Below are 27,408 nucleotides of genomic sequence, written 5' to 3'. Positions count from 1 at the left end.
GCCCCTTCTCTGGGATTATTACTTTCTTTCTGCTGTTGTTCTTCTAACAGCTATGGGAGTGTTATGTGTTGTGTGTATGTGTGTGTGTGTGTGCTCTAAAACACAGGTTATTTGTTTAATCCTTATTAGAGCCATAGGAAAAAGTCCTACTATTATGCCCATTTCACAAATGATAAAGCTGGGTGTCAAACAATGAAGGATTGTACTAAGGCTCACATAATAAATGAGAGCCAGGACTCCAGTCTGACCTGAACTAACTCAGGCCACCACTTTCCACAGTTTTTTCAAAGTTTTTTTTAAGAGTTTGGAGGTTAGTGATGGGTGTCTTCATTTTTAGTTATTGTTCATTTGTTAGTTTCTAATCTGAAATACATATAATTAAACTAAGAGGAGTTAAAAATTCCCTTCAAGACTCAAAATATTCTTTTTTCCTATTCTTTTCTAACCCCTTTGGCTACCAGGAAATATCTCTTAAAGGAACTGACAGATCAAATGAAATTCCTACACCCTTTATATCTGAGGGAGGAAAACAAAAATCCAAAGCTAAGTGGTCAAATGACTTTGAGGAAAGAAAAACGATCATGTGAATTCTATGCTGAAATGACATATTATTCTGAAATCTGTTTGGGGAAGAGAAACGAAGATCTAACTACATTTCCTTTTTCGTAAAGATTTATTTATTTATTTGGAAGACAGAGTAAGAGAGAGACAGAGAGACAGAGAGAGAGAATCTTCTATCTGCTGGTTCACTCCCCAAATGATCACAATGACCAGAGCTGGGCCAGGCTGAAGCCAGGAGCCAGGAGCTTCATCCAAGTCTCCTACATGGTTGGCAAGGATCCAGGCACATGGGCCATCTTCCGATGCTTTCCCAGGCATATTAACAGGGAACTGGATTGGAAGCCGAGCAGCTGGTACTAGAACAGGTGCCCATTTGGATGCTAGCATTGCAGGAGGCTGCTTAATCACACTTCTTAAAATAAAAGTTTTTAGAGTTTATCAACCTTGTGAAAAGTCCAGTCTCTGCAGATAAAGTCCTTGAAGAATACTTCCTTCTTCTGCTGTGGCTCACCTGTGCCAGCACCAGCTCTGGCTGTCATAGTTCCCCTGACTTCCTTAGTTCTCTTCTTGCAGTGCTTTTGCTGTTTTGTTGAGGTCTTCTTCTCATACAGGCCACATCTTGTAAGCCTATGTTTGGGTTCATTTTTCTATGCGTAACCCAAGAAATCATAAATCCTATCAAAGCCAGTTGTCTTCCAACCATCACAATGGGTTCTGAATCCAAATACAAAGAGAACACCTGGTGTGGTCTTGTGCATTTTGGCTGTTGCCTTTCCATGGTGAGGGAAATTGATGTCCACTTGTTTCCTCTGAAGTAGTTGGCTGGTCATGAACTTCCTGGTCCATATAGTTGCTGTGTCATTCATGGTGGTGGCCGGCACACAGGCAGCCAGGGAGTACTGTGCCACTTTAATGCTGTGTGTGCACATCGTACACGTGTGTGCTATTACCGTGCTTCAGAGCACATTTCACTGGGGTCTGCGATTGGTGAACTCGTTTCTGACTCCTGAACAACTTTGTCTCCTGGCTATTTTCAGCTGCTCAGTCCTTAGTGTCGCCCGCTCCCCAGAGCCCTGCTGTGCAGGGAGTAGGGTGCAGCTCCCAGTGGGCCTGTAGAGAAGGTGGCTTCTTACCCTGCGAGGACATGATGTGGGGGACATCAACTTGTTCAAAAGGAAAGGGGAGAGAGGTCGTCTTCTTCAGACTTGGTTAAACACCAGAAAGCCTATATCATCTTCCTTCTAAATTCACACTGATCGGATGGATGGCAAAGATTTTTTTTTTTTCTTCCTTTTCAATTTTACCAAAGCCTGCTCAGAGCCATGGTATCTTGGGGCCACTTCCCAGTGCCTCTCAGAAATCCTGGTGGCTGTGAGAGGGGTTGATGGGAATTGAGTTTTTGCACAGAAAAGGGCTACTTTGAGGCCTCCTTGGACACATACACCCCCTTGGGACTCCCCTTACAGGGGCAGAGTTTCAGGTTTTTGAGAGATGAATACGTACAGTGTTCTCCAGCCCCAACTCCGATTGTCTTTACATCCCTTCCCCGTCTTTCTCACCACCCACATTCCTCTGAGGGGAGGATCCTCTCAGTCTTGCTTTAACATGCTCTTTTCTGAGTGGGCAGAATTTTCTCTGCGGCTTAGTGGTTTTGAGAGCTAAACAGAGCAGGAGACGAAATTCAATCCTTGGCTCTGTAAGTTATAGTTATTGCTCTAGTATTTCAGGCCTGGGGCTTCCAAAGAGGAAAAAATGTGTGTTTTGGTGAAAAGGAAGGAGTGGGTGGATTAAATGTGAATGTAACAGTTTCTGAAAAAAAAAACAAACAAAAACAAATAAACGAAAAAACAACAACAACAACAAAAACCAGTGCCCAGGGTGGCAGAAAGCCTTGGTTCTAGTCTCCACTTTGCCATTCACTTCCATCACTGTGACTTCACACTCCACTGCTTCATTTAGAAAGTGAAGTTATCACATGAAAAGTAGAATGAACCATGTTTGACAGCACAAACTGTGAAACCGATGGATCTTCCACTCAAATACAGACTATGCCATTTACTAGCTATCGTCCCTTAAGCAATGCATTTGACTTCTGTAAGCCTCAGCTTCACTGTCTGTAAAATGGGAGGAAAAATACCTACTGCACAGGGTTGCTGTGAGCATCAAATAAGATAATGTCCATAGAGCTTTCAGCAAGTACGCACGGTTAGCTGTTAGCATGGAAGTTCTAGGAAACGTTTCCCACCTCCTTATATATTGTAAGATCTGATTTGAAAATTAGTTGTTCGACATCATATGGACAGTGATCGAATTCTTAATTATTTTTCACTTTTTAACTTACAGTCATTTTTTTAAAAGAAGTGTCTTTTCAAGGGTTAAGCTTCTACCTTCGATGCCAGCATCCTGTAGGGGGCGCTGGTTCAAGTCCCAGCTGCTTCATTTCTGATTCAGCTCTCTGCTAATGTGCCTGGGAAAGGCAGCAGAGGACGGACGGACCGAGTGCTTGGCCCCCTGCCACTCACATGGGATACCAGGAGGGAGTTCCAGGCTCCTAGCTTCAGCCTGGCCCAGCCCCAGACATTGCAGCTATTTGAGGAGTGAGCCAGATGGAAGACCTCTGTGTGTGTGTCTCTCCCTCTCTCTCTCTCTCTCTCTATCTTTTCTTCTCAAATAATAAATAAAACAAATCTTTGGGGGGGGGGGAAACCCAGACATTTCCTTTCAGGGTGGGCATCTGGCCTAGTGATTAGGATGTCTGTACCCTATATCAGAGTGCCTGGGTTTGATCCCCAGCTCTTGATTCCTGCTTCCTGGTACTGCAGATACCGGGAAGTAAGTGGCTTCCTGCCACCCTCGTGGGAGACCTGGGTGAGGTTCCTGGCTTCCTGCTTGTGCACTGCCTTCTCTCCCCTTGTAGGGCATTTAAGAGAGGGAATCGGTGAATGGGAGTACTGTCCCGCTCTCTCTCTCTCTCACTTTTTTTTTTTTATATAAAGTTCTCTTTCTTCTTGGTTTGCTAAATCTTTTAAAAATGACTGGGTTAAATTTGTTAAATTTCCTTTTTTCCATCTGCTAAAATACTGCTTTTTTCCCTTTATTCTATGCATCTGGAGAATTACAATGATTGGTTTTTTGATGTTAAACCAAGCATAAAAGCCCACTTGGTCTGATGCTGTATTCTTTGCATGTATTGCTTGATTTGATTTGGTAAGGGATGATTGCATCTGTATTCGTGAGTGATATGGCCTGTGATTTTCTTGTGTGTGTGTGATGTCTTTGGTTTTGGGATCAGACTAATACTGTTAGAATGGGTGAGGAAGGGCAGTCTCCGTCTCTGTTGTCTGAGAAGTGTGTGTGTGAGGATGGCTGTTATTTCTCTTCCCTGGAAGGGCTGGCTCTAGCCTGTGACTGTGGAAGACTGCCCCTCTTCTTCTCCCCTTATACACGAAGTCTAATTTACCAGCATAGAAATCACTATCCCAAGAGGTGGAACATCTAAAGATACAGTTCAAAAGGCTTGAACAAGTTAAGGAAAAGTTTTAAATGGAAGAAGAATTTTACTGTCATCCCCACAATGCAACTGTGTGGGATGTAAGAAGTCAAAGTATATTTAAAGGTGGAATCATATGCTCACGGTTTCCTTTATAGCATTTATCATATTTGTATGTGTCTATTTGATTCTACATATCACATGTTATATAATGAAATACTTGCAATTCTTTTATTCTTGTGAATCTTCATTACATAGTTATAAGGAAGAGACTAGTTCTGTTTTCCTTCTGTTGTTTTCAGAGAGCTGGTTCAAGAGTAGAAAGCTGGCACATATTTAATTAATCAATGTATATATGAAGGCTTAAATTAATGCTTAGGAGCTGCCCAGAGAATGTGCCTGTCCCTCTGAGAAATTAATTAGTTCAACTTACATTCATTGAGGGCCTATTTGATGACAAGCACTGTGCAAATACACAGATGCATAAGGAAAATGTCTGCCTGGGGAGTTTAACATCCAGTGGGGGAAAAAAGGAGAGTAAATTTATAGGTCCCCCAAAACGTCAAAACTGTCATAGAAGTGTGTATAGAGGATTATGGGGGAAATGCATGCAAGAGAAATTCTTGCTATTCAGGCAAACCAACAACCCTGAGAAGGGAAAGAGATTTTCCAAGCAAGAGCGGTGAGGCAGTAACAGCAGGAGCAACAGGTTGTGGGGTTGGGAAAGAAACATGTCTGTTATACCCCACCCCAGCACAGCCTAGCGAGTGCTTAGAATATGGTTACTCCTGCTGGAGGAAGAGCAGAGTAGGAGATAAGAACAGCCAATGCTGCGGAATGTGGCCCAGGGCCAAGTCCTGAGGGAGTCTCCGCTGGATCCCGCAGGCAGCTGTGAGGCCACTGGAGGCTAAGTACGACAGAGTTTTGCAAATTTCCCCACCAAAGTGCTCCAACAGGCAGAGGAGTGCACATGTGCACCTCTGAGGATTTGAGACACAGCCCAGAACAACCTGCCACAAACATGACATTTCTGTAAGGTCTTATTCTAGCTTAAAATCTTTTGAGTTTTGTATTCTAGTCTCCCTATATATGTATATATATATGTATATATGTGTGTATGTATGTGTGTGTATGTATGTATGTGTGTATGTTAAAATATGTATATATTTGTAACACAGGGCATTGTTTTCAATTATTTACCATCTAGTAAAAGGACACATCAAGAAAATATTGGCTGCATAATTATTCTATAACCCAATGTAATGGTGTCACATTGCCCCTGCCCTGTTGAAAAGGACACAATAAAGAGAATATCCATATTCCCAGCACCTCAAATAATGCCTGGCCCATAGCAGGTGCATGATACATATTAATTAAATGAATGAATGATGCACACGAAATGGTATGACATGACTAGATAGATCCAACAGAAGGCTATTAGATCATGGCAGCAGCACAATCCACGGCAGTGGGGACTTGGCCTTTCCAGGCTCTGCTGCCAGACAGGCCCATATGCTGAGGAAACAGATCCAAATCCCTTCCATTTCAAGTCACTCACCTGTGACACTACAGCCCACCAAGAGCTGGGAGATCTAAAAGGTATTGCAAGGAGAAGGGAGCAGAAATAAATCTCTACCTGCTTCTAGATTAATTTCCAATAATGGCAAACCAGCCAGCTGGGGAAACTGTCTAGAGCTGAACTCAAAACGACAACCCTTCAAAAAACAAAAACAAAAACAAACAAACAGAGCTGTTCCCTAAGGGGCAGTTCTAATGGTATTTATCCAGAAGCTTCCTTCTCCTAAGTCTCTCCTCAAATGACCGCTCCTGCCTCTCTGCTCCTGTTCCCTTTCCCTCGCAATCCAACCTTGACTGATCAGTTCCTTCCCACTCAAACATCCAGCTCCTCCCTGCTTCTCTGCCTCTGCCAGATTGCCCCTCCCCCATCACCTATCCTGCCTGCTGAAATGCCAACACCTTCAGACCCAAGATCTTGACTCCCACACTGATTTCTGTCATTCATCGGTTGGCCTTTCCTCTGAGCTCCTGTGGCTAGAGAGGAAGTGCCAATTTTGTGCTATCTTACAGTATTCACTAATTTGCTCATATACCTACAACTATATGGGATGTGCCACGAGAGCAGGAGTTGGGACTTGGTCATCTTAGTCTGCCAATCCCTGTGCCACGCTGGAACACAACACGTGGTCAAGCTGCTGGTTCCCGGGTTATATGGGCACTAGCAGTCAAGGGAATCTGCCTGCATGCCCCCCCGCACCTCCTCACCGGGCTCATGACCACTTTCTCATGCATGAGAATCTTCAGATCTCAGCTGGAACTTGGCACAGTTCGTGCCCTCAGAAAGGCCACAGCTGGAGACCAATGTCACATGCCCAGAGAAGCTGATTCCAGGACTGCAAAACCATAGTGGCTTTTAAAGACCACAAAGAAAATGGATGTCTTAAAGAAATATTTTTCCTAGGAAGGCCTGTCTCTGGTAGGATTCCTTAGCTGCAAACGCAGCAAAAGAGATGCGGGTGGAGGAAAGAGCTCTGCTGGGGAGACCAGGGCTGCATTTATGTTGGGCATGGTGGCTCCATCCTGAGGATTTCTGTACTTCTTTAATATGCTCTGAAGACCATGACTCATGTCCCCCATTCTGAAACCAAAAAGCTTAAACATAGCATTCCTAAGGTGCAGAAAGAAAAAAGGAAGGAAGAGGGGAGGGAGTAAGGAAAAGAAAAGAAGAAGGAAAAAGAAAGACAGTGTTTAAAGTTCCCAAACATGGGCTGGCGCCGTGGCTCACTTGGCTAATCCTCTGCCTGCGGCACCAGAATCCCATATGGGTGCTGGGTTCTAGTCCTGGCTGCTCCTCTTCCAGTCCAGCTCTCTGCTGTGGCCCAGGAGGGCAGAGGAGGATGGCCTGAGTGCTTGGGCGCCTGCGCCTGCGTGGGAGACCAGGAGGATGCACCTGGCTCCTGGCTTCGGATCGGTGCAGCTCCAGCTGTAGCGGCCATTGAGGGGGTGAACCAACGGAAAAGGAAGACATTTCTCTCTGTCTCTCTCTCTCTCACTAACTCTACCTGTCAAATAAATAATAAAAATAATTCCCAAACACTTCTTTTTATTTTAAAAAAATTTTATTTAATTTATTTGAAAGGCAAAGTTACAAAGAGAGAGGGTAAGATCTTTCATCCTCTGGTTCACTCCCCAACAAGTCACAATGGCCAGGGCTGCGCCAGACCGAGGCCAGGAGCTTGAAACTCCATCTGGGTCTCCCACTTTCCCAGGCACATAGCAGGGAGCTGGATCGCAAGCGGAGCAGCCAGAACTTGAACCAGCAATCCGACATGGGATGTTGGTGTTGCAGGCGGCGGCTTAGTCTGCCACGCCACAACGTCACCCCTGCTGCTTCTTCCTCTTGAGGTTTCACACGTCAAAGCCAGCAAAATGGTCGACAGCCTGCTCATTCCCGATGAAGCTTGCTTTCACATGTCTCTGGTTCCTTCCTCAGACAACGAGAGGGGGTCTTTGGGAAACGGCAGCTTCTCCTCCTTTCCTGTCCTGCTGAGCAGAGGCTGCTGCAATGGAAATGCTTTCCAGTAGCCGTGGGGCAGCCCCATATCCAAAATGAGCATTTTAAGTCCAAGGACAAGCTGTTCCACTTCCAGGACGGTCCTATCTGGCATAGGGTTGGAGAGCCGTCTCATAAGCGGTATCATAATCAAGAGACACAACCAGGTAAAAATGACTACGTTGGATAGGGGAGGTGGGAGGATACAGAGCCATGATGTAATCACATGTTCAGTTCTCAAAAGTGGAACTGAGAGGCCGGCGCCGTGGCTCAATAGGCTAATCCTCCACCTGCAGCGCTGGCACACCGGGTTCTAGTCTCTGTCGGGGCGCCAGATTCTGTCCCGGTTGCCCCTCTTCCAGGCCAGCTCTCTGTTGTGGCCCGGGAGTGCAGTGGAGGATGGCCCAAATCCTTGGGCCCTGCACCCCATGGGAGACCAGGAGAAGCACTTGGCTCTGGGCTTCGGATCAGCGCAGTGCGCCAGCCGCAGCGGCCATTGGAGGGTGAACCAATGGAAAAAGGAAGACCTTTCTCTCTGTCTTTCTTCTCTCACTGTCCACTCTGCCTGTCAAAAAAAAAAAAAAAAAGAAAAGAAAAAAAGTGTAGCTGAGAAAGAAGCCAATGCCTGCTCCCCAAAACACTTCCTGGTGTTTTAGATAATGTGATGGCTGGAACACGAGTGTTGCACTGTTTCTTCTCCAAAACCACTAAGGTGAAAGCAGAGGAATAAAATAGAAGCGTATCCACAAGCATAAGAGACTGGGGAGGAGAAATATGTGAAAGAGAAATGAGGACAGCGGATGGAAGGCAGGTGGCTGACCCACCGAAGCACAGTGGCTGATGCCTGAAGGGGTGGGGGAGCAAACCAGTGCATCAAAAGGCTCAAACCCAGGCAGCTACAGAGGTACAGCAAAGGTTGAGCTGAGGCAAGGGGCTTAAATCTAGGGGAGCAGGTGAAGACTCTGAAAAAAAAAAAAGCTACCTAAGTTTTCCCTTCCATGCCCTCCACAGAGGGGCCCTGACTCCTCTGCGATCCCAGGAGAATCAGACTCAGAGACATCAGGCACAGAAAAGGCAGAAGGGCCAAGCTATAAACAGAGACAGTGTCCACAGGCCTTTGCTCTCAAGCTGTTCTATTCGCATCACGGATGGGGTTCCCACAACCCCCTTCCTTACCCCGCTCAGAGAACACTGGCAGCCATTGCCCCCTCCCAGTGACAGACAGCTGGCTGAATAATTCTTCTCGGAGGAGCTGCAACAGCTTCAGAGAAAATGCCTACCAACACTGACAGCTGGAATTCCACAATGCAAAAGGCTAGAGAAGCCCGCTCTGCAATAAGCACTGGTCATCAGCAACATTTCCAAACAGAACTTAGTGTCTCTAACATATGACAACTGGAAAAGGAAGAGAAATACAGAGACCTTGCAAGGAACACTACGATTAATATCCTAAGAGACATAGGGAAAACATTGTATCCATAAAATAAGAAGAGTGTGTTATATAGAAGAGTAACAATAATGATGATAGCAGTATTTTGTTGAACATTTACTATATATTAGTCATGTTTTAAACGTAATTTAATTTTCATCATGTGCTTTTATCTTTCTGTAATGCCCATGAACTGGGTACAATTATTTCCCACATTTTAGAGATGAAAAAACAGAGAGGATGAAGAATTTTCCAAAGGGTATTCAACTAGAAAGCAGTACATCTGCTATTTATTTATTTATTTATTTGAGAGGCAGAGTTACAGACAGAGAGAGGGGTCTTCCATCTGCTGGTTCATTCCCCAAAATGGCCACAAGAGCTGGAGCTGGGCTGATCCAAAGCCAGGAGCCAGGAGATTCTTCCAGGTCTCCCACGAGGGTACAAGGGCCCAAGCACTTGGGCCATCTTCCACTGCTTTCCCAGGCCATAGCAGAGAGCTGGATCAGAAGAAGAGTAGCCAGGACATGAACCGGTGCCCATACAGGATGCCTTTGCCACAGGCAGAATCTTAGCCTACTATGCCACAGTGCCAGCCCCATATATCTGCTATTTAACAACTACATTACAATGCCTCCCAAAAGAGCCCTTGAAAAACACTCCTAGAACAACTCAATGAATAACATGAGGGAAAAGATAAGAAAATCAGGGGGTCAATCCAGGAGATCCAGCATCTGAAAATAGATAGGCAAAGTAGAGAAAATGAGAAGAATTATTTGTAAATAGTACTACAGTTCCTGACACTTAAATGAGGCTACAGATTAAACTGCCCAGAACAATAAATGAGGGGGAAAAAAACTGACAATGAAACCCAGCATCATAAAATTCTACCACTCCATAGCCAAAGATAATCCTAAAAGCTGGGGCTGGCTGCAGCGCCGGCATCCCATATGGGTACTGGTTTGAGTCCCGGCCGCTTCACTTCCAATCAAATTCTTTTTAATGGCCTGGAAAGCAGCAGAAGATGGCCCAAATGCATGGGCCCCTGGACCCACATGGGAAACTCAGAAGTAGCTTCTGGCTTCAGATGGGCACAGCTCCGGCCCTTGCGGCCATTTGGGGAATGAACCAGCAGGTATAAGGTCTCTCACTCTCTCTCTCTCGCTATGTAACTCTTCCTCTCAAATAAAAATAAATCTAGGGGCCAGCACTGTGGTGCATCAGGTTAACACCCTGGCCTGAAGTGCCGGCACCTCATATGGGCGCCGGTTCTAGTCCCGGCTGCTCCTCTTCCCATCAGCTCTCTGCTGGGGCCTGGGAAAGCAGTAGAAGATGGTCCAAGTCCTTGGGCCCCTGTACCCATGTGGGAGACCCGGAGGAAGCTCCTGGCTCCTGGCTTTGGATTGGTGCAGCTCTGGTCATTGCAGCCAATTGGAAAGTGAACCATCAGATGGAAGACCTCTCTCTCTCTCTCTGTCTCTCTGCCTCTTCTCTCTCTGTGTAACTCTGACTTTCAAATAAATAAATAAATAATCTTTTTAAAAAAATCCTAAAAGCTTTGAGAAAACAAAAGGCCGCTTACAAAAGACTGGAATTAAAGATTGCATTAGACTTCTCAATAATAATTGGAAGCTAGAAATCAATGATGCAACAGCTTCTGAAATTCAAATGAGAATTCTATGCAAGCTAACCTTCTATGTTCAGTCAAATACTAAATCAAGTGTGAGACCCGGAATGCACGTGTGATGTAACAAGTGTTACCTGTAGGAGGGAAGTGAGATTTTCTGAGGGCAAGACAGACTTATCTTTTGTAGTTTACCACTTTGCTCTGTTTGAACGTTTACCATATGCTGACATTATTCAAAAGATTTTTAAAGCTCTTTAAGGAATGCTAACAATGAACTATCCTTGAAAACTGCCTGACTTAGTAAAGCACATAGATGATTTCCTGTTCTTCACCATCTACAGCTACACCGTACATGTTCCATATCCCAGGCATGAAGTGCACCAGGTCTGCAGAAAGGGAGGTCTGCCAGAACTGGTTTGCTGCTCTGATGAGAAATGCAAAGATCATTTGGAAGACAACCTCTTGGCAAGACCAACCCAAGTGTCATAGTTAGATCATTTGAATAAATACATGAGTGCATGAATGAATAAATGAGTGTGAAGCACTCTGAGTCATTTGGGTGTGGCTGAGTGACAGGAAGAAAGTAAAGTTACGAGCAATTACTTGGCATTACAGATCCTCCCTTGCTGAGACTTGACATTTTCTGCGGAGATAGAGATCGGGTATGGGGAGCCAAATTGCAAAGCCGGTCTATTCTTGCCACCTTAATGTGAGAAGCCCATTTATCTGCATACCATCATTAAATAGTGTACACATCAAGGTCCAGACTTCAAATTGCCATTATCTATTCCTGAGAGAAGAGCAGCTCTGAGATTGTCCTTATGAAGCATGAGCTAAGTCTGATTATGGCTCTACTCACACATTAGATGTAAGAAGCTCATTAAAGCTATTGTCTTAAGAACTCATCTAACATACTAGTTGTTTTAAAGTCATTTTAAAAGAGGCCGTGTTAAATGAATGGTATGGTGGATGTGGTCAACTTTTCATGAATATGTTAGTAAGAATATATTCTCAACATTTCTCCCAAACAATTGTTAGGTTCATAGCATAAACCTCTTGGGAAAATACTGCCACATTCTTTCTTTTCTTTTTTTTTAAGATTTATTTTATTTATTTGAAAGACAGGGTTAGAGAGAGAGGTAGAGACAAAGAGAGAGGTCTTCCATCCACTGGTTCACTCCCCAGATGGCTGCAACGGACGGAGCTGTGCTGATCCGAAGCCAGGAGACAGGAGCTTCCTCTGGGTCTTCCACATGGGTGCAGTGGCCCAAGGACTTGGGCCATCTTCCACTGCTATCCCAGGCCATAGCAGAGAGCTGATGGGAAGAGGAGCAGCTGGGACTCGAACTGGCACCCATGTAGGATGCCAGTGCTTCAGGCCAGGGCTTTAATCCACTGTGCCACAGCACAGGCCCCTGCCACATTCTTTAACATTGGCTATAAAAGCCATATGGAGAATTAATTACTGTCTTTCATATTCTACTTGATATAATCTTTGAAGATAATTCCCCAATTCCCTGAGACTGGGATGGCACAGTGTTTGTAAACTTCCCCCATGACATAGTCTAGGAAAATGTATTACCAGAATAACATGAACAGCATTCTACTTTATACCATTTGTAGAACTTAGGTTGAAAACTGACTATTTATGGTGAAATTTTTACCCTACTATTTATTAGCTCTGAGATATTAGCAAATTACTTATCCTGAGTCTTAGATTTTGCTCTATAAAAATGAGGCAAAATTCTGCTTCATAAGGTTGTCTGATTAAATGAAATAATATATAGTATATATATTATGTATCCCTTAGTGTATAGTAAAGAGCAGGTAAGCACTCAGTAGATGATAGATATTGATATTGTGAAGTATTTTATAATTTTCATAGTGTTATCAGATAAACTAACACCAAATTACAGTTCCCACTTACTCTGCATTAAAAAATCACAATATGCATGGGAGTTATGAAGTCTGAAAACTGCTACACAACATAAAAGTGTTAATACGTTTATTACTACATTTCTATATAATAGAAAGAACTCATGTCATCATTCATATTTTGAGGGATATTGTGGTGACCAAAAAAGCAGTGAACTGTTATAGCCTGTTAAATTACTGCCATTGCAAGTGGTGAGGCAGAGGAAGAACATGCATACTTTGAGTACGTGGTAGTAGTGTCTTAGATTGAACTCACTCCTGGAATAAATTTTTTTTTTTGACAGGCAGAGTGGACAGTGAGAGAGAGAGAGACAGAGAGAAAGGTCTTCCTTTGCCATTGGTTCACCCCCCAATGGCTGTTGTGGCCAGCTCACAGCGCTGATCCGAAGCCAGGAGCCAGGTGCTTCTTCTGGTCTCCCATGCGGGTGCAGGGCCCAAGCACTTGGGCCATCCTCCACTGCACTCCCAGGCCACAGCAGAGGGCTGGCCTGGAAGAGGGGCAACCGGGACAGAATCCGGCGCCCCGACCAGGACTAGAACCCGGTGTACCCACGCCGCAGGTAGATGATTAGCCTATTGAGCCGCAGCGCCAGCCCTGGAATATATGTTAAAATGACTGAACTGATCATAACTAATAATACAGGGTGGTGGTGATGAGTTTCCATCTTGGGCATTTTGTGTGCTCTTCTTTGTATCACTCACTCTAGGGGGAGTCAGCTGGCCTGTGGAGAAGTTCCTTTGGTGAGGGACTTAGAAATCCCTCTCTACCGACAACTACATGAGTGGCCGTAGAAGTGGATCTTCCCCCTAACTCAGTGGAGCCTTCAGTTGAGACGTCAGCCCCAGTGAGCACATGATTGGCCCTCATGCCACAGCTACCCAGCTAACTCAGGCCAGACTCCTAACCACAGAAACTATGAAGTAATATACATAACATATATTTGTTGTTTTGAACTGCTGAGATTTAGGACAGTTTTTTAATGCAGTGTAATATACATATAGAAAAATGAACATCATAAATGTACAGATTGATGAACTTCACAAAATGAACATGCCCAAATAACAAGTACCCAAATCTAGGAATTAAGCATAACCAGCACCTTAGAAGCCTCCCCATGTACCCTCCTTCACCAGGAAACTATCTAGACTTCCAAGAGCACAGATTAGTGTTTGCTGTTTCTGTACATTATGTAAATGGAATCATATGGAATGTACTCCCTTGGGTCTATCTTCTTTCAATCAGCATTGTTTCATTACATGTAGTTTCTTTTTTTTTTTTTTTTTAAGATTTTATTTATTGACTTGAGAGGTAGAGTTACAGACAGTGAGAGGAAGAGACAGAGAGAAATATCTTCCTTCTGCTGGTTCAACAGCCGGAGCTGCACCAACCTGAAATCAGGAGCCAGGAGCCAGGAACCTCTTCCAGGTCTCTCACGCAGGTGCAGGGGCCGGCACTTGGGCCATCTTCCACTGCTTTCCCAGGCCACAGCAGAGAGCTGGACTGGAAGAGGAGCAGCTGGGACTGGAACCGGTGCTCATATGGGATGCTGGTGCTTCAGGCGGAGATTAACCTACTGCACCACAGCGCTGGCCCCTACATGTAGTTTGAAAACTAGTTCTAAAATTTTGTTGTTTAACTTGTCCCAAATCATAGTAAAGGAGACTGTATGAGAATATATGATTGCAAGTAAAGACCGAGAGACATTGCTGCAGGTGACCAAGAATAGAACTAAGAGGATGATGAGAAGCTTTGAGGAAACTCTAAAGCAATAAAATGTTTAACTACATACTCTGGGAAGCAGTATAATGAAGTGTTAAGGAAAGGGTCTGAGTTAAAATGGCTAGATTAGAATACTCAGTGCATAAGGAGCTCTACTGCTAATTGTGTGAGCAGATTATTTCTACATTTTTCATTCTCTGTAGAACGAGGATAATAGTGCATACCTCATATGGTTATTCAGAAGGTGAAAAATGGAAGCGAATGAATCAAGTGGTAACCCTCAGCATATAATAAGTGGGCAACAATTGTTACCTATTAGTAAGAAATGTTTCCATATGGGGGTTTATAATACACAGGAAGGCAACTCTGTACTGTATGTCATTTTTATCACATAGGAGGTGATTTTTCTCAGTAGAAAATGAAACTCCCTCCATTCTTTTGTTTGTTTTCCCCACACGGCTCTTCTGTCCTTCTCTCGAGTGACTGTGACTGTGGGGACGAGATGAAGATCATTCTAGTCATCTTCTCTTTGCTATTAGCTTTGATAGGAAGGTGGAGAGGGAAGGATACATTTGAAGGCTGAATTGAGGCATCGATTTATCAGTGGATTTCAATTACCAGCATAATCTCATTACTTCAGGCCAAGGATCCCTAACAATGGACTGTTGCCCTCTCAATAGTAAGTCTGTATCTATTTTTAACTTTCCCCATCTGTTAAGATCTCTCTACTGAAGGTAATAAAAGATTTAGATTTAGCAAGCGCCTTAGCATTTAGAATGAGATAGAAGCTATAAATAGATATGTCAATGAAACAGGTTAGTGTGGGATCTGGTCCTCTGCGAGTCCTGAAATCAAAGGCATACATTCTTGTCTTATCTGTATATTGACTCTGGACATGTATATGTGTGTGTGTTACACAAACATGAATATATGCATGGAACATGAATGTAGAACTGTGGGCAGAATTCTGAGGGTTAACTGCTAGACTTCTGAATGGTAGAATGATGTCTGTGGACTGGGTCTGCTTCCTCTCAGAACGATTATTACTGGAAAATTTAGGATAAACATTACATCCAGATAGCCCCTAGCCTGCGGGACAGCAGCACAGCCACAAGCTGAGTATGCGATACTGACTGACCTTCCGCTTCCCACTGTCAGACTCTGGGAACTTGTCAGGACAAGGGATATTCCCATCTAGCCACCCAAGGCTGAAGTTAGCTTGGTGACTGGTTTGCTGACCAGGCAGGCTGCCACTCACAGAATTTGGGATGTCACTGCCTATCACTTATAGTTGCTAAAATTCCATCTGTTCCCCAAGACTCAGTGCAGATATTTCATTTGCTATGAAGCCACCCTGATGGCCACAGTGACCTTTGTCCTCTGAATTCCTAGAGCACTTTCTGACCTGCACACAATATTGGTTACACACTGCCTTGAACTGGGTTTGTTGAGTGCCTGTTTTATTTCTCTATTCGATCGTCATCCTTACATAGACAGGAGACAAGAGCATTTGTCTCTGCAGCACCGAGTAAGGTAAAGGAGTATCACTGAATTTTCTGAACAAGTGTGCACTCCTGGTTACTCGTGCCTGAATGCCAGCTATTTTGTCAGTGCTCCTGTTAGTACTGGCATCCAGAATCAGAAGGACTGCGGAAAGGATGTTAGTTTAAGGAGAGGTTATGGAAATCAGGTTCCCTGAATAGCTTATGACACACAATAATACAAAATTGGATACTAACATGCCCATCAAGATCTTGGAACAGTTTTGCTATGATTTCAGATTCTCAGGGAGAAGACAATATGAATAATTTGATTCATTTCACCACACTAGTGTTTTTTTTTTTTTAAAGATATTTATTTATTTATTTGAAAGAGTTACAGAAAGGGAGAGACACAGAAAGAGAGGTCTTCCATCTGCTGGTTAACTACCCAAATGGCTGCAATGGCAGGGGCTTGTGCCAGGAAAAAGCTAGGATCCCGGAACCTCTACCAGGTCTCCCCAGTGGGTGTAAGGGCCAAACATCTTTTGCTGTTTTCCTAGGCATGTTAGCAGGGAGCTGGACTGGAAGTGGAGCAGTCAGGACTTGAATCAGTGCCCACATGGGCTGCTGGCATTTCAGGGGCAGCTTAACCTGTTACACCACAATACTGGTCCCCAGACTAGTTTTACCTAGGAAACTGGCCTAAAGTCCAGACCTTGGTAGGCCTAACTGACCTTCTGCAGGCCTACTCCAGCTACAGATTCTGTATTACATATAGCCAGAGCATTGTTTTTTTTTTAAAAAAAGATTTATTTATTTGAAAGGCAGAGTTACACAGAGGCACAGGCAGAGAGAGAGAGAGAAGTCTTCCATCTGCTGGTTCACTTCCCAAATGGCTGCAATAGCCAGAGCTGGGTCAACCCGAAGCCAGGAGCCAGAAGCTTCTCCCAGGTCTCCCACACGGGCCATCTTCTGCTTTCCTAGGCCATAACAGAGGGCTAGATTAGAAGTAGGGCAGCCGGGACTCGAAGCGGTGCCCATGTGGGATGCCAGCACTGCAGGTAATGGCTACGCCACAGCAGAGGCCCCAGCTAGGGGCCTCTAATTCTAATTCAGCATAAACTGCTGGTCTGGAACAAAAACTAAACTTCAAGACTGAAAGGATCTTGAGAGTCCCTTTGCTTCTCTAAACCATCTGGAATAGTTTCTAAAAGATTTATTTATTTTTTTGAAAGGCAGAGTTACAGCAAAAGAGAGGAAAGAGGAGAGAGATCTTCCATCTACTGGTTCACTCTATAAATGGCCACAACAACCAGGACTGGGCCAGGATGAAGCCAGGAGCCTCATTTGGTCTTCCACATAGGTACAGGGGCCTATGCGCTTGGGCCATCCTCCATTGCTTTCCCAAGGCACATTAGCAGGGAGCTGGATTGGAAGTGGAGCAGCAGGAACTCAAACTGGTGCTCCTCTGGAATGCCAGCACTGCAGATGGCAGCTTAACCTACTGCACCACAGTGCCGGCCACAGGGACAGATTTGTATTCCTCTCCTTTTGCCTGTTGTTAACTCCCTAGAGACAATATTTGACAGCTTCTGAATAAACAATGTTTTTCATAATAATTTAGGCAATTAAAATACGTTTTTGGCTTCAGTTGAAAGACGTAAAAACAGTGACCTTATGTTATTAAAAAGTTATCAGAGGGGCTGGTGCTGTGGCGCAGTGAGTTAACACCCTGGCCTGAAGCACCAGCATATGGGCAGCGGTTCAAGTTCCGGCTGCTCCAATTCTGATCCAGCTCTCAGCTATGGCCTAGGAAAGCAGTAGAAGATGGGCCAAGTCCTTGGGCCCCTGCACCTGCATGGGAGACCCAGAAGAAGCTCCTGGCTTTGGATCAGCACAGTTCTGGCCATTGCGGCCATTTGGGGAGTGAACCATTGGATGGAAGACCTCTCTCTCTCTCTCTCTCTACCTCTCCTCTCTCTGTGTAACTCTGACTGTCAAATAAATAAATAAATCTTTTTAAAAAGTTATTAGAATAACGTGTCTTGGCTGGTGCTGCGGCTCATTTGGCTAATCCTCTGCCTGCAGCGCCAGCACCCCAGGTTCTAGTCCTGGTTGGGGTGCCGGATTCTATCCCGGTTGCTCCTCTTCCAGTCCAGCTCTCTGCTGTGGCCCGGGAAGGCAGTGGAGGATGGCCCAAGTGCTTGGGCCCTGTGCCCGCATGGGAGACTAGGAGGAAGCACCTGGCTCCTGGCTTCGGATCGATGTAGTGCGCTGGCCATAGCGGCCACTTTGGGGGTGAACCAACGAAGGAAGACCTTTCTCTCTGTCTCTCACTCGCTGTCTAACTCTGTCAAAAAAAAAAAAAAAAAAAGAATAACGTATCTTTCTGTTTCCTAGTAGGTAAAGGTCTTCTCAACTCCTTGACTTTATTTTCTAAGACACCCGTTTTCACCACAGGTCCTTGAAAATTAACTGCATGTGGTTGGAAATGTATCCCAGAAGCACAAATGAGAACAAAATGTTCATCAAGTTTAAATCCAATGTAGTCTATAATTTTTGTAAATTATAATCCTTGTTTCTAGTAATAAAGAAAAAAATGAAAAGGTAAGGTATTGGCTAATCCTCCATGAGTAAATTCTGCCCCCTTGTGGACTAAAACATCCACAGATGGGAAAGAAATACAGTTGCGTGGGCTGGTTTCTTCTAGTTCTTTCAAAGATTAACAATCTCTAAATGTCAGGTTAACAATGGAACAAAACAAGACCCTCTGTATAAATTTTGTAAGAGCTCATTGGCCGGCGCCAATCCTCCACCTAGCGGCGCCAACACACAGGGTTCTAGTCCCGGTGGGGGCGCCGGATTCTTTCCCGGTTGCCCCTCTTCCAGGCCAGCTCTCTGCTGTGGCCCGGGAGTGCAGTGGAGGATGGCCCAAGTGCTTGGGCCCTGCACCCCATGGGAGACCAGGAGAAGCACCTGGCTCCTGCCTTCGGATCAGCACGGCGCACCAGCCGTGGCGGCCATTGGTGGGTGAACCAACGGCAAAAAGAAGACCTTTCTCTCTGTCTCTCTCTCTTACTATCCACTCTGCCTGTAAAAAAAAAAAAAAAAAAAAAAAAAAAAAAAAATTTAACAGACAACGGTACACATTTTTATTTTATACTTTGTACCACATTCAACTGGAACAGTGCCTTAAATATATTAAGAACTCAATAAGTATTTTTTAGAATATTGCAGTTAGAAAGAACTTTCAATATTGACTTTCACAGCCCCTGAAATACCCTACCTGAATGACTCTAGTAGCTATAATAATGGAAAATTCACTAAATGGTATGATACAGTTCATTCTCCTATCAACAGACAAAGCCTAAATGACTTATGTCTTTTGTAACAGAATCACAAAATAGAACAGAAAAAAAGGTGCTGAACACTCTCATCCTGTCATTTATGGGTGAATATATTATGCCTTCTGTACCTAATTGCACCCTATGGAACAAACCTCGATTAGCCTATTATTTGCTTTGTAGTCTTTTAGATGTTGGAAAGCGGCGATCACAGTGTCCCTTAATCTCTCCTCTTCCTAACTGTTCAATGTATACTTGTGCCTACTATTCCTCATGCTACATTTTTCAGGCCATTATCATTTCATCATAACCCTTCAAATGCCGATTTTTTTTTTGTTAAAATCCCTGTAGTTTTCACCATCTAGAAATGAACACAAATACTTTGCATGCACTAGTTTGGCTCCTTTAAAGTACAGTGGAGCTGTTACTCCTGTTTAGAACATGAGAATTCTGTGAATGGAGGCCTCAGACGACATCACACTGTCAATAGAATTCTTGAATTTCCCCAGGACCCTCAGACCTTTCCCATGCTGTTATATGCCCAGCTGTAACTTTTAACTGTTCTATCTATTGAGTTTCTTTCTGCTTTTAGCTTAGGATCCCAGCTAGCAAGATAATTATGCATCTCAAGGGTATCCAATCAAATTAGCTCTGCCATCTAGCTCTATGCCATCTGCATTTAATAAACTTGGTTCTGTGCTTCAAGCCTGCCAACTTCAAATGAAGACAATGATCTTTGGCATTGGAAAGGAAAAGTAATAAAAGTAGAGGTGGACTGTATCTCCACAGTGCCTCCCAGCAACCATGAGGACTCTGCGGAGTGGTTTCAGTTTCCTCTTTTCTAAAACAGAGTTGATAACAGTTAACTGTCTCATCATGGGGCTCACATGAGATAATATATTTGAATAAGCTTAGTTAATGATAATTATGAAACTAATGTATGGTACCATCAACCATTAGCTTTATTTTTAGAATAAGATTTATTTATTTATATATTTGAAAGAGTTTTTAGAGGCAGGTAGAGATGAGATAGGGAGAGAGAGAGAGAGAGAGAGAGAGAGAGAGAATCTTCCATTCACTGGTTCACTCCCCAAATGGCTGCAATGGCTGGAGCTGGGGTCCAAAGTCAACAGCCAGGAGCTTCCTCCAGGTCTGCCACATGAGTGTGGGTGCCCAAGGACCTGAGCCACTGTCTGCTGCTTTACCAGGCACATTAGCAGGGAGCTGGATTGAGTGGAGCACCTGGGACTCAAACTGGTGCCCATGTGAATTACTGGCATTTCAGGCAATGGCTTTACCCACTGTGCCACAATGCCAGGCCAAATCATTAGCTTTCTAAGAGTTGGAGGGAGCAAACAGCTACTTAGTCTAGGAGTAAAACACCTGCATTCCATATTGGAGTGCCTGGGTTCAATACCCTACTTAACTCCTGACTTCAGCTTCCTACCGTTGCAGACCATAGGTGGCGGTGGCAATGGCTTCAGTAATTGGGTTACTGCCACCCATATGGAAAATCTGGATCGAGTTCTTAGGTCCTGGCTCCAGCTTTTGTCCAGCCCCAGCTGTTGCAGGTATTTGGGGAGCAGACCAGTGAATGGGGGCTCTCACTGACTGGCTATCTCTGCCTCTCAAAGACATGAAAAAATAAGTTTTAAAAAAGTTTACTGGGGCCGGTGCTGTGGTAAAGTAGGTAAAGCCACCGCCTGCAGTGCCTGCATCCCATATGGGCATCGGTTCAAGTTCCAGCTGCTCCAATTCTGATCCAGCTCTCTGCTATGGCCTGGGAAAGCAGAAGATGGCCCACATCCTTGGGTCCCTGCATCCATGTGGGAGACCTAGAAGAAGCTCCAGGCTCCTGGCTTCGGAACGGCACAGCTCCAGCCATTGCAGCCAATAGGGGAGTGAACCAGTGGACAGAAGACCTGTGTGTGTGTGTGTGTGTGTGTGTGTTACTCTTTCAAATAAATAATAAATCTTTAAAAAAAAAAAAAAGAGTTTACCTACCTGGTGGATAAATAGGTAAATGTAATTTTTCATTGTAGATAAATACATGAAAAATACATATTGAGTTTTCCCAGGGGATAAAGAAGTGTCAACCATTTTTAATCAGCCTGGGTTTAATCTGAAAACTTGTCCCACTATCTAATGTCAGTGCCACACTCTCTCGCCTTTCTTTCTTCTCTCCTCTCCTTTTGTCTCCTCTCACTCCTGTCCCCTTCCCATCCTCATCCATTTTCTTCTTTCCTTGCCTCTTCTTCTCCTCCCTCCCCCTCCCTTCACTATCCTTCTCCTGCTCTAACTGCTGCCTATACTCTGTGAAGGGAGAACACACTCAACATCTGGCCCTCCTAACCAGAGCCCACCACTCAGGCTGCTTGCTGCCTTGGTCCTTGTGACCACACCATCTGTTCCAGGACTCCAGGAGCAAATACTTGCCACCTTGGTGGAAAAAAATAACAGTAACACCATACTGATCACCAGATGTCTGACACGTCACTGATGACTTGCAAGCTTCATTCTGTCAGCTTCAGACTCTAAGTATCAAATTTGAGAAGGCATTGAAATGTATCAGGCATGTAGCAGCTCACAGCCAATGTGGTCTTCCTGTTGTGAAGACCTTTGCAAAGGAATCTGGCCCAGGAGATGCTGGGGTTGGCCTGGGTGTGGGGATGGGAAAGCCTAATATTCTGTCTGGAAGAGAAACTTCACCGGTTCACTGTGAGGGAGGCTGACAGGGAGAACAGGTGCTGCTTTATCTTTCCAGAACACCACCATCCCACTCACTCTTGCATGCTTCCTTAATTGCTCTTGTCAGAAGTGATCTTCGGTGCAGTATTACTAACTTTATTAAGCAGGCTTTACTGCTAAGTTTTCTTAACGATGCTGTGGTTACGGAAAGAACATCTTTATTTTTAGGAGATGCTTGCTGAAACATGTAGAAGTAAAGGGTCACACTGCCTGGAACTTATTTGCAACTCGTGCAGCAAACAAAGAGAGAGACAGATAAAGCAAATATGTGTGGCCAAATACTGATAGTTATCAAGCAAAATTACTTTCAAAATTCTTCAACATCTTGGCTTACCTTTTTGGTATGTTTTGTGGGTTTTTTTATTGACTTTCAAAATGCACCATGCACAATTATTGATAATAATAATTACCATTTGGTGAGGGTGTACTATATACCACTTGCTAGTGCTAGACACTTCACATACATCAGATAAAAGCATAATTGTACAAGAGCTTTTCAAAGTTCCTCCTTTGCTCAGAGTGGTCAGGGAATGAAGTAGTCTTACAGACACTACTTGAATCCAAGTCTGCCTCCAAAGCTCGTATGGTTTTTACTATAACATACTATCTCTTTAATTGCATACAGTGTTCCAGAAACAGTCTGGAAGTTCATGCATGCGTATGTACAGGAAAACACACCTACAGAATTTTAAATATATATGCATATGTGTATGGATGTATGTATTGTAGGACCCCAAAAGCGGTGTCCTCTTGTGACGACCCCAGAAACACAGACTCCGGACCAGACGATGCAATAGAACAGGAGGTAATTTATTTCATTTGTACAAATGGGCCCTCTACTGCTGCAAGCAGCAAGCAAGCGAGAGGAGCCCCGAGCAGCTATCTCACACAGCTTTTAAAGGGCAAAACCACAAAATTAACATATTATAGGCTGGCGTAAGTTCATTGGATAATTTTCAGTAGCGGGCCTTGTATGGCAGTCTAAAAGTGGTAATGTCGGTGGAAAAGTACTAGGTCAAAGGGATACATTAGGGGAGGGGGTCTCTAGGAGAGAGGAATAGGTTGCTACATGCCTTGCAGCTTTCTTTGTTAACCTTGAGCAAGCGTAGGGAAGGGGCTTATCTACAAGGCAGGTGTTCTGTGTATCTCTGGTTAGTAGCTGACTGCTTTCTCTGTGAACCGGTTTACTCCCCATTTCCCAAGGCCGTCTCTGGAACGGTTTGTCTCAAGAGCCCCATTTTTTTTTATGGTGGCTCTTGGCTCCTTTCAGTATATATAAACAGAGAGTCAGGGGGACTTTGAGTGAGTTACTTTTCTCTAAGCCGCAGTTTCTTAATCTACAATATGAGAAAGGTTGATTAGAAATTTTCTAAAGTCTCTCTTATTTTTATGCCTGACACTGGTAATTCTGATTTTCCTGAGGCTTTCTCAAATATTCTGTGTAAAGCAAAACACTTGCATTCAGGTAAGTGAACAGCCGACTAGATGAAGCCCACCGAAAAGACTGAAGGAGCTGCTTCCACATGTCAGTCACCCTCACGGGTGCTCTTCTATTCATTAAGCTGCATGCGCAACACAGCTCCCACACCTGGCATTGGACAGCAATCTATGGTTCCTTGACTTTGACTCTAACTCTGTGACTTGTGAACCGTTTGTCTACACAGCCTGCTAAACAAGTCAGTTCTAAGGAAATAACCAACCTGTTCCTGACCTCTGTACCAAGCACTGTAGCTTCACCTAGGCTGGGGCTTGAGAAATGCTGGGTGCCCATCTGAAGATGGCAATGCTGGAGGATCTCTTCTTTGAAGAGAGTAAGCATGGGCAACTAGGGGCAAGCTGTGTCTGTAGACAGCAGGCATCTGACACAAAGCCCTGTCTCCTAGTGGAGGTGAGCAAGGGAAAGCAAATAGCATTTTACAGGGAGACAACCATGTATATCACTGTGCTAGATGTATGCCCTCAGTTCCTACTTTCCACTTTGCAGATGAGAACACTAAGGCTCAGAGAGGGTAAGTCTCTCAAGCTCCCATGGGTCCTTGGTTAAGTGCCTGAGCTGCATGCAGACGCTCCCACTTAGGGAAAGCCTGCAGCTGCTGGAGCTGCATTTTGCATGTGTACACAGGGACAGTCCTTACCATTGCTACCATCCAGCAACTCTTCCCACAGGCAAATGCTACAATAAAATCCCAGACATTTGATGGAGACTATTCTGCCACCAACTACCTTTGTGACTTGATATTTCAATTCTCTGTGCTGAAATTTCATCCTAAGTTAAAGTGATGATCTCTAAGTTCTTTCTTAATCAAGATGGGTCCTTCAATGCCTAGAGAATCCTAGGCCAGCCTCAGGGTGGCTGGACTGCCCCTTCCCTCACACCCACGGGACGGCAAACACACATTTGGCAGCCCCAAAGAGCACTGCCAAGCCTGGGAGTTAAACCCAGCACTCAGGCCCTGTCCATTTAGGATGTCCAATAGGAGTACAGGGATGAAAGGTATTGAATTGCCCTAGAAATCTGCAGGTCCTTGGTGATCTCTTGAAGACTGTAGAGCTTCAGGGAAGACTGTGGGTTTGTACACTTTGGTTGAGGCTCTATGCTTTGCTAAAAGCATTTGTATTCACCAAGGTCTACTTGCCACACTGCTGTATTTAATTCTGGATATGGTATAAATAGACCTTGGTGCACTGTCAAAGCAATACCACCCACCACTATGTTCCGGTCCTTCTGGGACATCAACCAAATCTGAGCCTTTGATTCCCCCTAGTGGCCTAACTGAGCAACTTTCATAGCTGATTCTTTACATTTATTTATTGTGTATAGCAGTGCCTTCTGTGTGCCCTACATTGGTGCTGGGTTCTCTAGCTTAGTCTGGGGTGTAGGACAGTGGTTGCATTCAAGCACTGATTCATTCAGCAGTGATGGAAGTCAGAGGTCCTTCTTCCAAGCTTACCTTAGTACAGTACAAACTGGCAAATTTCCCAACTGCACTACAGATGCTTTACAGGGATTTACTTATTTATTTTTTAAATATTTATTTATTTATTTATTTGAAAGTCAGAGTTACACAGAGAAAGAAGGAGAGGCAGAGAGAGAGAGAGGTCTTCCATCCACTGGTTCACTCCCCAGTTGGCTGCAATGGTCAGAGCTGAGCTGATCCGAAGCCAGGAGCCAGGAGGTTCCTCTGGGTCCCCCACATAGGTTTAGGGCCCCAAGGACTTGCTCCATCTTCTACTGTTTTCCCAGGCCATAGCAGAGAGCTGGATTGGAAGTGGAGCAGCTGGGACCTGAACTGGTGCCCATAAGGGATGCTGGCATTGCAGGAGGCGGGTTTACATGCTACGCTACAGGGCTGACCTCTATTTATTTTTTTAATTTTTAAAACTTAAGTGAGAGGCCAGCGCCGCGGCTCACTAGGCTAATCCTCCGCCTAGCGGCGCCGGCACACCGGGTTCTAGTCCCGGTTGGGGCGCCGGATTCTGTCCCGGTTGCCCCTCTTCCAGGCCAGCCCTCTGCTGTGGCCAGGGAGTGCAGTGGAGGATGGGCCAGGTGCTTGGGCCCTGCACCCCATGGGAGACCAGGAAAAGCACCTGGCTCCTGGCTCCTGCCACCGGATCAGCGCAGTGCGCCGGCCGCGGCGGCCATTGGAGGGTGAACCAACGGCAAAGGAAGACCTTTCTCTCTGTCTCTCTCTCTCACTGTCCACTCTGCCTGTCAAAAAAAAAAAAAAAAAAACTTAACTGAGGATGTTTTCTTTAAATTATTTATTTATTTATTTAAAAAGCAGAAAGACATGGGGCCGCCACTGTGGCATGGTAGGTTAAGCCTCTGCCTGCAGTGCCGGCATCCCATATAGTTACTGATTCAATCCCAGCTGCTTCACTTCCAATCCAGCTTCCTGCTAATGCACCTGGGAAAGCAGCGGAAGATGGTCCAAGTGCTTGGGCCTCTGCGTCCATGTGGGAGACCCAGAGGAAACTCCTGGCTCCTGTCTTCAGATTGGTCCAGCTCTGGCTGTTGCAGCCATTTGAGGAGTGAACCAGTGGGTGGAGAATCCCTCTCCCTGTCTTTCCCTCTTTCTCTGTAACTGCCTCTTAATAAATAAATAAATCTTAAAAAAAAAAAGGCAGAGAGATAGAGCTAGATCTTCCATCTGCTGGCCAGGCCCAAGTCAGGAGCCAAAAACACAACCTGGGCCACCCATGTAGGTAGCAAGGACCCAAGCACTTGAGCCGTCCTGCTGCCTCCAGATGGTGTGCATTAGCTGGAAGCTGTATTCGCAAGCAGAAACAGGACTGGAATGCGAGCATTACAATATGGAATGCAGGCATCCTCAGCAATGTCTTAACCACTGTGCTAAATGCCTGCCCCTTTATAGGTTATTTCTGCCATTAAATGAGTTGTGGGACCTTGGGATGACTCTTACCATGGGCCTCAGTTTTCTCAGTGGCAAAATAGGGCACAGGTTAGATTCAAATCATTTCAACAAGTACTTACTGAATACTCACAGTGTAGTCAAACCTGAAGAATATTATCTTAGTTAACAGGAACTTTTTCTGACATTTGCAATAAAATAAAAACATTATTTCCAAACTGACCATGCCATATAAATTTTGCCAAATATGAGTCCAGTATACTGCAATCCTCATGGTCTTGTACTTTGCTTTATATTTTTGATCTAATAGAACTCAATGTACCCAAAAGGTGACATGAAACAAGTTGGGGTCATTACGGTTAATCTAAGCATGTTAGAAACCAAGGAGAGGCTGAAATTTGTCCCATAAACCCATGAATCAAAGTGAACGATGTAAAATAAAGCTGAACTATTTAGCAAAATAGCACCTAAGTTTGGGTAGAATGGTTGCCAATAATTTCCACGTAACTAACAGCTGGTTGATGGGTGCTATCAATGGAACCAAAAATTTATATTGTCCTCTCCAAGGACTGATCCCCCAGGGCAGGAAAAATTTGAACCTCAGAGATAAACTAATTAATTGAACTAATGTTTCATCACATCAATTTATTAGTCTTTAATAATGTAGATTTGATCGTCAAGAACATCAGAGCCTTACCAAGATAGTCAGAGACATTAATAGGAAAAGGAGAAAAGATGGGTTTGAAGTCTGCCTTAGTCAATTCAGGCTCCTGTAACATACTACTATAGACTAGGTAGTTTACAAATAATAAAAATGTATTTCTTACAGTTCTGGAGGCTGGCAGTCAAGAAAAAGGTGCTGGTAGGTTCAGTATCTGGTGAGGGCCTGTTTCCTGGTTCATAGCCAGCCATCTTCTCTGTGTTCTCATATGATAGAAGGGGCAAGGTAGCTCCCTGGAGTCTTTTATTTTTAAGATTTTTTTTTTTTATTTACTGATTTGAAAGTCACAATTACAGAGAGAGGGAGCGAAAGATCTTCCATCTGCTAGTTCATCTCCCAAATGGCCACAATAGCTAGGGCTGGACCAGGCCAAAGCCAGGACCTAGAAGCTTCTTCCAGGCCTCCTCTGTG

General features: G+C 44.5%; 1 protein-coding gene and 1 pseudogene across 1 annotated transcript in view; one reads left to right on the top strand and one right to left on the bottom strand.

Moving 5' to 3' along the window:
* The window catches only part of CLMP (CXADR like membrane protein), a 113,494-nt gene that overhangs the window by 49,941 nt on the left and 36,145 nt on the right, over positions 1–27,408 (top strand). The window lies entirely within an intron of this gene.
* On the bottom strand, positions 862–1,624 carry LOC138843483 (small ribosomal subunit protein eS24 pseudogene; annotated as a pseudogene).

The sequence above is a fragment of the Oryctolagus cuniculus genome, chromosome 1, assembly GCF_964237555.1.
Source record: "Oryctolagus cuniculus chromosome 1, mOryCun1.1, whole genome shotgun sequence".
In the NCBI taxonomy this organism is placed as follows: Eukaryota; Metazoa; Chordata; class Mammalia; order Lagomorpha; family Leporidae; genus Oryctolagus; species Oryctolagus cuniculus.
This window is presented reverse-complemented; position numbering and strand designations above follow the sequence as displayed.